Source organism: Arvicanthis niloticus, chromosome Y (genome assembly GCF_011762505.2).
Source record: "Arvicanthis niloticus isolate mArvNil1 chromosome Y, mArvNil1.pat.X, whole genome shotgun sequence".
Lineage (NCBI taxonomy): Eukaryota > Metazoa > Chordata > Mammalia > Rodentia > Muridae > Arvicanthis > Arvicanthis niloticus.
The window spans coordinates 957167-970202 of NC_133431.1; the positions used below are offsets into that span (position 1 = coordinate 957167).

Below are 13036 nucleotides of genomic sequence, written 5' to 3' on the forward strand. Positions count from 1 at the left end.
TTGTGGGGGTTGTTTATCAACTTGGACTTGAGCTTTGTATAAGCAGATAACAATGGATCAATTTGCATTCTTCTACATGTTGACCTCCAGTTGAAACAACACCATTTGTTGAAAATGGGGTCTTTTCCCCATAGGAATGTTTTAGCTCCGTTGTCTAAGATCAAGGGACCATAGGTGTATGGGTTCATTTCTGTGTCTTCAATTCTATTCCCTTGATCTTTCTGCGTGTCTCTCTGTACCAATACAATGCAATTTTAATCACTGTTGCTCTGTATGACAAGAACATTAAGTCTCTAAAGATAGAAATTGAAGAAACCCTCAAAACATAAAAAGATCCCCTGTGCTCACAAATAAGCAGGATTAACATGTGGCCATCTTACCAAAAGCAATCTACAGAATTGATGCAATCCCCAACAAATTCCAACACAATTATTCACAGAGATAGACAGAGCAATTCCCAAATTTATTTGGAAAAACAAAAATTTCAGGATAGTGAAAACTATTCTCAACAATAAGAGAACTTCTGAGAGAATCACCATTCCTGACATCAAAGTGTACTACAGAGCAGTTGTGATAAAAAACCACATGGTACTGGTCCAGAGACAGGCAAGTAAATCAATGGAATAGAATGGAAAACCCAGAATTAAACCCACAAACATGATTACCTCATCTTTGACATAGAATTCAAAACCATCCAGTGGGTAAAAAATGTATACTAAACAAATCATACTGGGTCAAGTGGCAATCAGCATGGAGTTGAATACAAATAGATCCATTCTTATCTCTTTGTACAAGATTCAAGTCTAAAAGGTTAAGGCCCTGCACAAAAAAGCCAAATACACTGAATCTAATAGAAGAGAAAGTGGAAAAGAGCCTCAAATATTGGCACAGGCAAAAAATTACTGAACAGAACACCAATGGTCAAGGCTCTAAGATCAACAATTCACAAATGGGATCTCAGAACATTGTAAAGGAAAGGACAATGTCATCAAGGCAACATGGCAACCTACAGATTTGATTGTTACCAATCCTACAACTAATAGAAGGGGAATAGCCAATATATACAAACAACTCAAGAAGTTAGTCTCCAGAGAACCAAATCATCCTATTAAAAATGGGGTCGTGAGCTAAACAAAAAGTTCTCAACTGAGGAATCTCCAATGGTTGAGAAGCACCTAAAGAAATGTTCATCACCCTTAGTCATCAGGGAAATGCAAATCAAAAAGACCCTGAGATTTCTTCTCACCATAGATGGCTAAGATCAAAAACTCAAGTGCGAGTAGATACTGATGAAGATGTGGAGAAAGAGGAACATTCTTCCATTGCTGGTGAAATTGTACGCTGGTAAAGCACTCTGGAAATCAGTCTGGTGGTTCCTCAGAAAATTGGGCATAGTGCTACCTGAGGACCCAGCTATACCACTCCTGGGCATATCCTCAAAAGATGCTTCAACATACATCACGGCACATGCTTCACTGTGTTCATAGTAGCCATATTTATAATAGCCAGAAGCTGGAAAGAACAGATTTTCTTCAATAGAGAAATGGATACAGAACATGTGGTACATTTACACAATGGAGTACTACTCAGCTATTAAGAACAATGGATTCATGAAATTCTTAAGCAAATGGATGGAACTAGAAAATATCATGCTGAGTGAGGTCCTAGTCACAAAACAGCACACACAGTATGTACTCACTGATAAGTAGATATTAGGAAAAAAGCTCAGAATACCCATGAAACAACTCAGAGAACACATGAAGCTCAAGAAGAAGAAAGGCCAAAGTGTAGGTTCTTCAGTACTACTTAGAAGGAGGAACAAAATACTCGCTGAAGTTAGAGGGTAGGGGGGAATTTGGAGGAAGAGAAGGAGGGGAGAGGGAAAGCGGGCAGGATCAGGTGTGGGAGGAGACAGGGGAGATGAGCAGAGTGTCAAGGAATTGAAGAGAGGTGTGTAGCAATGGGTGATGGAAAACTTGGGGTAGCCAACAGAAAGTCCTAGATGCCAGGAAAGAAAGAGGTTTCTAGGACCCAATGGGGATGACATTAGCTGAAATAACCAAAAAAGGGGGAGAAAAAAAACTATGGAGACCGAGGATAGGCTCTGCACCCGATTAAGGCATGGGGTCCCACACTCATCTCAATAATATTAACTCATAATTGTTCCTGTCTAAGGTAAATCCAGAGAATTCCCCACCTGTGGATCCATTCCATATGCAGCCAGTAAACCCAGACACTATAGCTGGTGACAAGAAGTGCTTGCTGACAGGGGCCTTATCTATCTGTCTCTTGAGAGGCTCTGCCAGACCCTTCCCAATACATATGCAAATGCTTGCAGCCAAGTATTGAACTGAGCACAATGGTGTGTAGAGTCAGCCTCCATCCATATTTCCAGTTCTTTTGACACAGCATTACCACTCAGTATACAAAAAGTATAGACTATCACAACAAGACACTCAATTTATACAATCTATAGGTCTGTCTGCAAATGTACTAAAAATATATAAACTCACAAATTCATAATTCAACCAAAGTATGAAACAAATTCTCATTCATAGTAACTAAGATAGCACAATAAACTCCATAGCAATATTTACTATAAGCCAGTAACACACTAACCATTACAGAAATTGTGATAAAGACTCCACTTAACACAGTGTGGATATTATGGGCAAAAATATAAGGAAGTTCAAAAAAACACATCAATTCAATGTTCCATCTGTGTCACTAATTGTAATCTAACCAAGTTACATAAATGACCATAAGAGAAATACATCTGTGTTGTTGCAATGTAATCCAAGACAGGACTGTATCAAAACAAATACCAACTAGACAAGAATGAAAACTATAAGTATATACTAACATTAGCAATAAAATTCTCTCTCATAAATGACATCTAATTTCTTTGATTCCTTTGAATAAAATGTATGAAATTGTTCTCAAATTTTTTAATGAAGTGTTAACAAATATCAACCAAAGAAATGTTTTATCAAATGACACTGACTACCAGGGACTGATTATCAAGCAAGATATCAGCATTATAACTCAGTGAATGTCTTTGCAGGTACTGATAATGGACAGGATGAGTGATGAATCTCTATAACTCAAGTCATCATTGGATTCAGCATGATGACATATTCTAGAGACGACAGGAATTACATGATTTTGAGGAGATTTTGTGAACATGACTAGCATACAATAGTATATGAACAACAGAGAGCATGGTCACCTCCTGCCTCAATGTTGCATGTGAGAGTGCCCTTCCCTGCACTAGACAATGGAAGATATAATGTCCCATGATCAAACTCAATGTCTAAATGTTAAGGAACACTTATGACCTTCTCAACTTTTGTCTTACTATGGAAGTTCTGATGAGATCCATTGTGTTCATACATATGGCTGTTGACACATGGTCTGGTCCCAGCTGTCCAGGAGAAGATACTTTCTGAAAATATTTATGCCATGGATATGAATGAAATCATGGCACCTGAGGACGGAGAACATGATCTTCACAACATGTTTTCAACAATGTTTTGATCAAAAGTTTTCAGGTCTCAGATGTAGAGCTTGAAGCAAGAATTTTCCCACTGAATCCAGGGAGCATTACATAAGATGAGTGGAAAATTATTGTTGAATATAATTAAGTAGATCTCCAAACAGCAGTAGCCTTAAAAACAGACACATAGTTGTAAATGTGTGTGTGTGTGTGTGTGTGTGTGTGTGTGTGTGTGTGTGTGATGTTTGTCTGCATAAGAAACAGATTAAGCAATTGCTCTGGCTTAGATCCTAGCAAACATGAAGAAGCTGCGTGGTTTCACTATTTCCTTTTTGCTCCTGAAGTTTTCTCTCATCTTGTGCTGTTTGACTGAACTCAGTTGCTTTTGGAGGATAAAGAATATTGAAGATAATGATGGACATTTGAGAAGTGACTGTGGTTTTATGCTTTCAGCATTGGAAGAAGCTTTTGAAGACATTGATTATAATGAACTTATTCCTTTTAGGTAAGTCACTAACTATGTTTCTTGCTTCAGTGTCATGAATTAGAAATATTTAGGTGTATACACAAACTGTTGGGTTCTGTCCTGTTCTCCCCCCTGTTACTTTAGGAACTACTAAAAATTATTACATCAATGACTATTTTAATACTTTGAAATGTGTCACAGTTTAGTTTATGTTTACTATGCTGGGCTCCAATTCACAATGCTGGACAATGAGAGAGACTGGATTCTGTTGAGTGTTTGTGCACATCTTATCTTAAAAGTTGTCTCTTCATCTACCTTGCATTCACAATTCTCACCTTTGGAAAGAGCTCAATATGAAAAGACTCCAACACTGCCTATATTCTATTGTCTGCCATTGATTCTTGTATGAGCAGGCATCTAAATGCCTTCATGAAAAGGTTATCAAATTTTGGTCTCCAAAAGTTAGGCATACATTCAGACACTGAAATATTTGTGTATGTGCTGGTCTACTATACCTGATTACATGAATATATATATATATATATATATAAAAGTTAGGCATACATTCAGACACTGAAATATTTGTGTATGTGCTGGTCTACTATACCTGATTACATGAATATATATATATATATATATATATATATATATATATATATATACCTTGATTTTTAAAATAGTCTTTAAATGCATCCCTCCTGCCATTCTGGAGTTGACACTTAATGTGGATAAAGACTTCCAGGCTTCATATTCTGTTACCAGAATAATCTTTTGGTCCAATTATGCAAATACTCAGTCACATATTAGGCTTATTATCACTATCAGGTAGATGGTCAATATATCTATTAATTATCAAATAAATATAACATTAGAGGAGATCTAGGAGAATAAATGCATTTCTTGTAGATAAGAACCTGTTCTTAATGTGGCTACATAGTTCTGAGATCCCAAGTGTGAGATGTTATCATTTGTGCCTGCCGATCATGTAGGAAAGAGTGTTGAAATCATTCACATTTTACATAATCTGTATGACTGGGACTACTTTTTTTGTGACTGAGTTTTCCTGTAGTTTTCTGTCTTTGAATTTCCAACCAATCTCTTATTCAATTTTCATGTCTTTAGGATTTAAAGAATATGTTTCTCAATTGTTAGCCACAGAACACTGTGTAAACTTTGACAGTGATGGTGGCTTCACATTATTATACTTCTCTGTTAGGTCAGTAGGAATTTTATTTCTGATGTATTCTGTTTTATCCTACACCTCAGTAGAAAAATAGTGAAAATCCTCATTGGTGACATTTTTATAAGCCATAATTAGGTTTAAAATTATAAATATATGAACTGGGCCAATGCACTTTTCAGGTTTCAAAAGAAAAACTTAGCTTCAAACAGTCCTATTGAAATTGCAAATTTCATCAAAAGAGGATGTTTTTCATTTTTACTTCTGACAAGAGGTAATTTCTAATAGTAGTAGATAATCTGCCATCTGTCCTGGGCCAGGTGAGCACATTTCATAGAGAAAGAAGATTTCTGTGTTCAGATATCACTTAAAGGTTCTCAAAGAATTAAGAAGACTGAGGTGTTAAGAGAAATCTGATATCTTTTTTTATGAAATTGACTAATAACAACACACTGAAAGGTAACATTAAATTGATGTATAAAAGATCAAAAAGGTTAATATTCTAGTTATGTGGATAATTGTATCATATTGTATATTTTGAAATAGATAAGTTGATTTATATAAAATATATCTTAAAATAATTATTGTTTGTTGAATATTAACATTTGAATATATTAACATCATGTTCTACAAAAATCATGAGAATATTATTGATAATTTTTTTCACTGTGCATAAAGCTAGCATTTTTAATGTTTACTACAAAGAGAGTTTGCTATTTTGAAATCTGTAAAATATTCTTACTGATGAAATAATTTCTTTCCTACAAACACTGATAATCATTTTAAGTATACTGATTGTTAGACAATGTACACAGATGTATAATGTGCTTTGAATACTCCCACACGATATCATATAAGGGCTTTTGAATATAATTTTTAATGATTCCTTTTTAATATTTTATTCTCCTTTACTAAATTCCCCCCAAAATATTTTGTATGTCTTGAAACAATTTAGTACTCAATGTTAGATATAGGATTCATGGTTATGGATATTATTAAATATTCATTAATATTTTTAGGTTATTAAAAATATGAATATAAAAGTTGAACAAATTTGCAATATATTACCTGATTCTCAAAATATTCAATAAAAATATGATGTATAAATTGCATTTAAATATTAAAAATTTTAAGGAGAATGTGTTATACCATTTATGTGTAGTTTCAGCCATGCTTATTTATTTATTTATTTATTTATTTATTTATTTATCTGTGGCATTACAACTCCAAATATACTTTAGAGTAGTCTTGCTCAAGAGGACAAGAATCTAGTTCAAAGATGACAGAGATATAAATAATCTATATCAGTTCTCACAAATACAAAATTTAGCATATTATAGTACCATACATCTATGAATTCTTAAATTGTATGGAGTTCTAAAGACTTCTAATTTATAAAACTTATTCAAGAAATTTAGACAGAAATATAGCATGTCTCATATTACAAACTTTTGCAATTTATATTTCATGTTTCATACATCTCCCTTAATCATTTTTATGCCTTGTTCTAGAATACAAAAAAGAAAATCTGAGTTTCTTCTGGTAATGATTTTTGCTGCTGAAGAGATCAACAAGAATCCTTATCTTTTACCCAACATGTCTTTGATATTTGACATCATTGTTGGCCTATGTGGAGATACATTGGGACTTCTGGATTTAGTATATTCACAACAAAACCATAGTTTGGATTTTATTAATTATATCTGTGGATTAGATCCAACGTGTGGTGCAGACATTATAGGACCATCATGGAAATCATCCTTAAGACTAGCACTTTATTCTAGGACACCAACGGTAAAAAGGCATAACACTGGAATAGTTAACAACTTTTAAATTTCATTTGCATGTGCCTACAACAAAGCTTGAAGAGCATGCATTTATGTGTGTGCTGCTACACACATACACACACATATTGTGTGTGTATATATATGTGTATATACATAGTATATATATTATATATTGTATATATACATATATGTGATAAAGAGTTAAAAATCATATCTAAGCAAACAGAGAAAACTGTTTTATAGGACATTCAGACTTATCAGAAATAGTCTAGAATCTAATAGAAATAGATATGTATATAGTAAAATCTTAATATTCTTAACAGGAGTTCTGAAGGTGAGTAACATTACCTGTATGTAAGTCCAAGTGTCCTAATAATTATATTCCTCATGTGGATGTTTCATCTTCTCTTCCGCATCCTTTAGGTTTTCTTTGGACCATTTAATCCGAACCTAAGTGACCATGACCAGTTGCCCTTTGCCCATCAGGTAGCCACGAAGGACACCCATTTGTGTTATGGCATGGTCTCCTTGATGCTTCATTTTAGATGGACTTGGATTGGACTGGTCATCTCAGACAATGACCAAGGTATTCAGTTTCTCTCAGACATGAGAGAAGAAATGCAAAGGAAAGGGATCTGTTTGGCTTTTGTGAATGTGATCCCAGAAAACACGCACTTATACATGACAAGGGCTAAGGTATATGATGAACAAATTACAACATCAACAGCAAGGGTTGTTGTCATTTATGGTGACATGAACTCTACTTTAGAAATCAGCCTTAGACGATGAGGATATTTAGGTGCTCAGAGAATCTGGATCACAACCTCACAATGGGATGTCATTACAAATAAAAAAGATTTCACCCTTGATTTCTTCCATGGGACTGTCACTTTTACACACCACAAAGGTGAGACTGCTAAACTTAGGAATTTTATGCAAACAATTGACACTGAGAAATACCCCGTAAGCATTTCTGACTCTGTCCTGGGGTGGAATTATTTTAATTGTTCAATCTCTAAGAACAGCAATAAAATGATTCCTTTTACATTCATCAACACATTGGAATGGACAACACTGCACAAATATGACATGGTCCTGAGTGATGAAGGTTATAATTTGTATAACGCGATTTATGCTGTGGCCTACACCTACCATGAACTCATTCTTCAACAAGTAGAGTCTCAGAAAATGGCAGAACCCAAGGGAGTATTCATGGACTGTCTGCAGGTAAAGTTTCTTACATTTCATTATGTTTAGATAAATCAATGTGATCTTTTAAATGGACTCTGAGAAACAATTGTACATTTGTTAGAGATTATTCTCTCAATAGAAAGTTTTATACATTGCAAAACTCCTCATTGAATCTTTAAATGGATAAATATCATACACAGGGATAAGATTTAAATGGAAACAATACATTTTTTGAATATCAGGAAGTTTTGTGAAAACGTGTCTCAACATTTCACCAAATGAACTCAAAATTAAAAATAGGAGCCAAGAGTTTTATCTAAAAGCCTTAAGTGATGAGTAGGTTAGAATATTTTTCTAAAGAATAATTTCTCAAGAATAGGTACATGAGCTGAGCAGTGGTGGCACACACCTTTAATCCCAGCACTCGATTGGCAGAGGCAGGCGGATTTCTGAGTTAGAGTGCCAGCCTGGTCTACAGAGTGAATTCCAGGACAACCAGGTCTACACAGAGAAATCCTGTCTCAAATAAATAAATAAATAAATAAATAAATAAATAAATAAATAAATAAAGAACAGGTACATGAGCTGGGATTAATAGTTATTCATTTAACTTAACAATTATTTATATAACCATAAATGACTAAGACTGCACAATTTATTAAGTTTGTGGGGTTTTTTGTACATGCATAAGGTATATATATATGAAAGACCCAGAATCATCCTTAATTTTCACAACTTGCAGACATTCAGACTTCGCCTTCATTTGCACATACATGGCTTCCATTTTTTTACAAAGTATTTTTGACAAACATGTGCACACTACATACACACAGAAACACACACACAAACACACCATGTTACTTGATATTTGGTAATTTTTCTAGCACATTTTATCATCGAACAATTGTATTCAGTATATTAATTTTAATTATCAATAAGGTATATTTTATTTTACTACACAAGATTATTTTAATACAGCTGTCTTTTCTGAAAGTCTTTAAAAAATTAGAGGAAATTCTGAATTTGGCATTCCCTTTATTGATATGCATATGTAATTATCTAATGATGCATCTCATTTAGATGGCTTCCTTGTTGAAAACCAGGGTATTTACTAACCCTGTTGGAGAACTGGTGAACATGAACCATAGAGAAAATCAGTGTGAAGAATATGACATTTTCTTCACTTGGAATTTTCCACAAGGCTTTGGATTAAAAGTGAAATTAGGAAGCTATTTTCCTTGTTTCCCACAGAGTCAACAACTTCACATATCTGAAGACCTGGAGTGGGCCACAGGAGGAACATCAGTGGGTATACCACAGCTTTTTTTTCAGAATATCTAAATTTTAAAGTATGAGGCACTGAAGTAATAGCTCTGTGGTTAAGACCAGTTGCTACTTTTACAAAGGACCATCCTCAGTTCCAATCACCAAAATTTGATAACTCTCAACTTCATGTAAATCTGTTCATAGGGATCAAAGGCCTCTGGATTCCATGTTCAGTTGCACCCACTAGCCTATTCAACGACATGACACAGGCATATATTTATTAAACATATAGTATTATATATGTACATATATATAATTAAAAATTTGTAACTATATGTAAATTACAGAATTTTTTGATTCTGTGTGAACATACTTATAGTTTAACTAAGAACAGCACATATTTATTAACAAAAATCTTTCTCCAGATTCAAGGTTTTTTTTAAATTTATATCTTTTTATTAGTTATTTTATTTATTTACGTTTTAAATATCATCAGCATTCCTGGTTTCCCCTATTCTGTGGAGGAATCCCTTATCGGGCATCAGTAGGAGAGGAGGCCCTTGTTCCTTTGGAGGCTTGGTGCCCCAGCATAGGGAAAAGACAAGGTGATGAGGCAGAAGTGGGTGGGTGGGTAGGGGAGCTCCCTTATAGAAGTAGGGGGTTGGTTGGATAGAGGGTTCAACGTTTTCTTTTAAACTTAGGAAATCTTCATTAATTTTATGAGTGTCTTATATAACATATTTTGTTCATACTCATCAAACAACTTGTTCTTGATTTACCATACAACTCAGTGTTCTTATTTTTTATTTATAAATAATTATAGAGAAACTGATGCCAAATAAACATTCCTTTTTGATTAATCAGTTTTGGAAGGAAAAATTTTAAATTGCTACAAACTGAATGTTGCATAAATAATATTACATGTTATATAAATGTACTGTGACTTTCAGTGCATTTCGGGGTAATACAAATAAAAATGTCCCTGAAATATTTAAGTAATGCTGGTTATCAGGGGAATATTTATAGCCATATCTTTTAATGTCCCACATAGCAATCTATGGGTCATTATACATATGATGTACACATGAACTACACACACACACACACACACACACACACACACCACTATATATATATATATATATATATATATATATATATATATATATATATCACACACACACACCACTATATATATATATATAGTTCATTTCACTATATATATATATATATATATATATATATATATATATATATATAGTGGTGTGTGTGTGTGTGTGTTGCTTCAGGTTCCCTCCTCCATGTGTAGTGTACCATGTACTGCTGGATTCAGGAAAATTCATCAGAAAGAAACAGCAGACTGCTGCTTTGACTGTGTCCAGTGCCCAGAAAATGAGGTTTCCAATGAAACAGGTACATGCTTTCATGCAGAAAAAAATGCTGAATTCAAAACATTCTCATTCCAGACTAGAAATATGATATGGCCTAGATGGAAACTGAAGACCTAAACTCCCGTGTTTAGAACTTAATCAGTTAAATCATATCAACTTCTTTTGGACTTAGGAAATAATCTGAAGTATATTCTACAAACAGCACATTTCTTTCACAACTGATTTTAAATTAAGACCAGATGCTCAGGGTAACAGTTATTGTTTATTTTTATTTTTTCCCATGAAACACATGGGAAGAAAGAGAGATGGCGGGATTCGAACTCGGGAAGAAAGGCACAGCTGCCCTCTGGAGGCAGCCACCTAAGCCGCTGTGCCACCGCTGGCTTGCTAACAGTTATTGTTTAATGAAATATATTTTAAGAGCTTAGATGGCTTAAAGGTTTAAGCATGTCTTGTCAAAGAATTAAAACAAGAGTGAAGATTTCAAGAATGCAGCAAGAGAGGGGATAGCACTTATCATCAATCCCAGCCTAACTAAGGAAAGAGGGATGAATGTAAATATCCATAATCTTCATGCCTTATAGCTTTAAATGTGTAGTTGGGAAGAAAGAGATCTTACCATAATGACAGGGACATGCATTTGTCAGTGAGGCATACAGTTTCTAGAATGAAAATATTACTTATTGCAAACAGTATTTGCATGAGGAATTGTGTGCTCTGGTGCTTATGGGTAGGTATAGACAAAGGGAACAACTCTCAAAGCAAAGTACATAATGTGTTTCATGAACTGGCATCAATACCTATGTATGCACCCTACTCTTGTTTGTGAGTTGTGAATTTACGGTTTGAGGAATGACATAATCTGAGACGATGCATATTATTCATCATCATATTTTTCCTTGTTTTGTTTCATAATGTTTTTTATGTTCCATTTCCTATGATGGTGTTTTGTTCCATCACCAAGCATATGTTAATAGAGAGCAATCATAAGTCAGTGGTCCCTATGGCAATAAGGAATGAAATAGATGCTCAAAACTAAACTATGTTTTGATATATCCTATTAATAATACAAATACATAATTATTGCCTACATAATTATGATATCTTATAATGGTTTATTGTTCACTAGCAGATATGGAACAGTGTGTAAGGTGTCCAGATGATAAGTATGCCAACTTAGAGCAAACTCACTGCCTCCAAAGAGCTGTGTCCTTTCTGGCTTATGAAGATTCAGTGGGGATGGCTCTAGCCTGCATGGCCCTGTGCTTCTCGGCCATCACAATTCTAGTACTCGTCATTTTTGTGAAGCACAAGGATACTCCTGTTGTGAAGGCCAATAACCGCATTCTCAGCTACATCCTGCTCATCTCCCTCATCTTCTGTTTTCTTTGTTCATTGCTCTTCATTGGACATCCCAACCAGGCCACCTGCATTCTGCAGCAAATCACATTTGAAGTGTTTTTCACAGTGGCTATTTCTACTGTGTTGGCCAAAACAATAACTGTGGTCCTGGCTTTCAAGCTCACTACCCCTGGAAGAAGGATGAAAGAGATTATAACAGCAGCACCTAAGTTGGTCATCCCCATGTGTACCCTAATCCAACTTTTTCTCTGTGGAAAGTGGTTGGTAACATCTCCTCCCTTTATTGACAGAGATATACAATCTGAACATGGGAAGACTGTTATTATTTGCAACAAAGGCTCTGTCATTGCTTTCCACTTTGTCCTGGGATACTTGGGTTTCTTGGCTCTGGGGAGCTTCACTGTGGCTTTCTTGGCTAGGAACCTTCCTGACAGATTCAATGAAGCCAAGTTCCTAACTTTCAGCATGCTGGTGTTCTGCAGTGTCTGGATCACCTTCCTCCCTGTGTACCACAGCACCAGGGGAAAGGTCATGTTAGTTGTGGAGGTCTTCTCCATCTTGGCTTCAAGTGCTGGGTTGCTAGGGTGTATTTTCATCCAAAAGTGTTATGTTATTTTATTGAGACAAGATTTAAATTCTTTTCAGAAGTACAAAGATAAGTTTCATCATTGAAACTTCATTAGTTTTAAAATGTTAGATGGAACTCAACATATCTTCCTGCTTTGTCTTGACAAAAGTACTACTAAGTCATACAAAAATTTTAAATAATATACTATCACAGCAGGATAGCACTGCCTAATGAAATACCCATGACTAAGGCTTGGTAGAAAATGGCTTCATTCATGAGTACACAAACCTCAATTTTGAGTATAGGTAATCTCAACTGAAGCATAGCTT

The 13036-nt window shown here is 34.8% G+C and overlaps 1 pseudogene; it reads left to right on the forward strand.

The window, feature by feature from the left end:
• Window positions 1-3795: 3795 nt before the first annotated feature.
• Window positions 3796-12811, forward strand: LOC143437349 (vomeronasal type-2 receptor 116-like; annotated as a pseudogene).
• The last annotated feature ends 225 nt before the right edge of the window (window positions 12812-13036 follow it).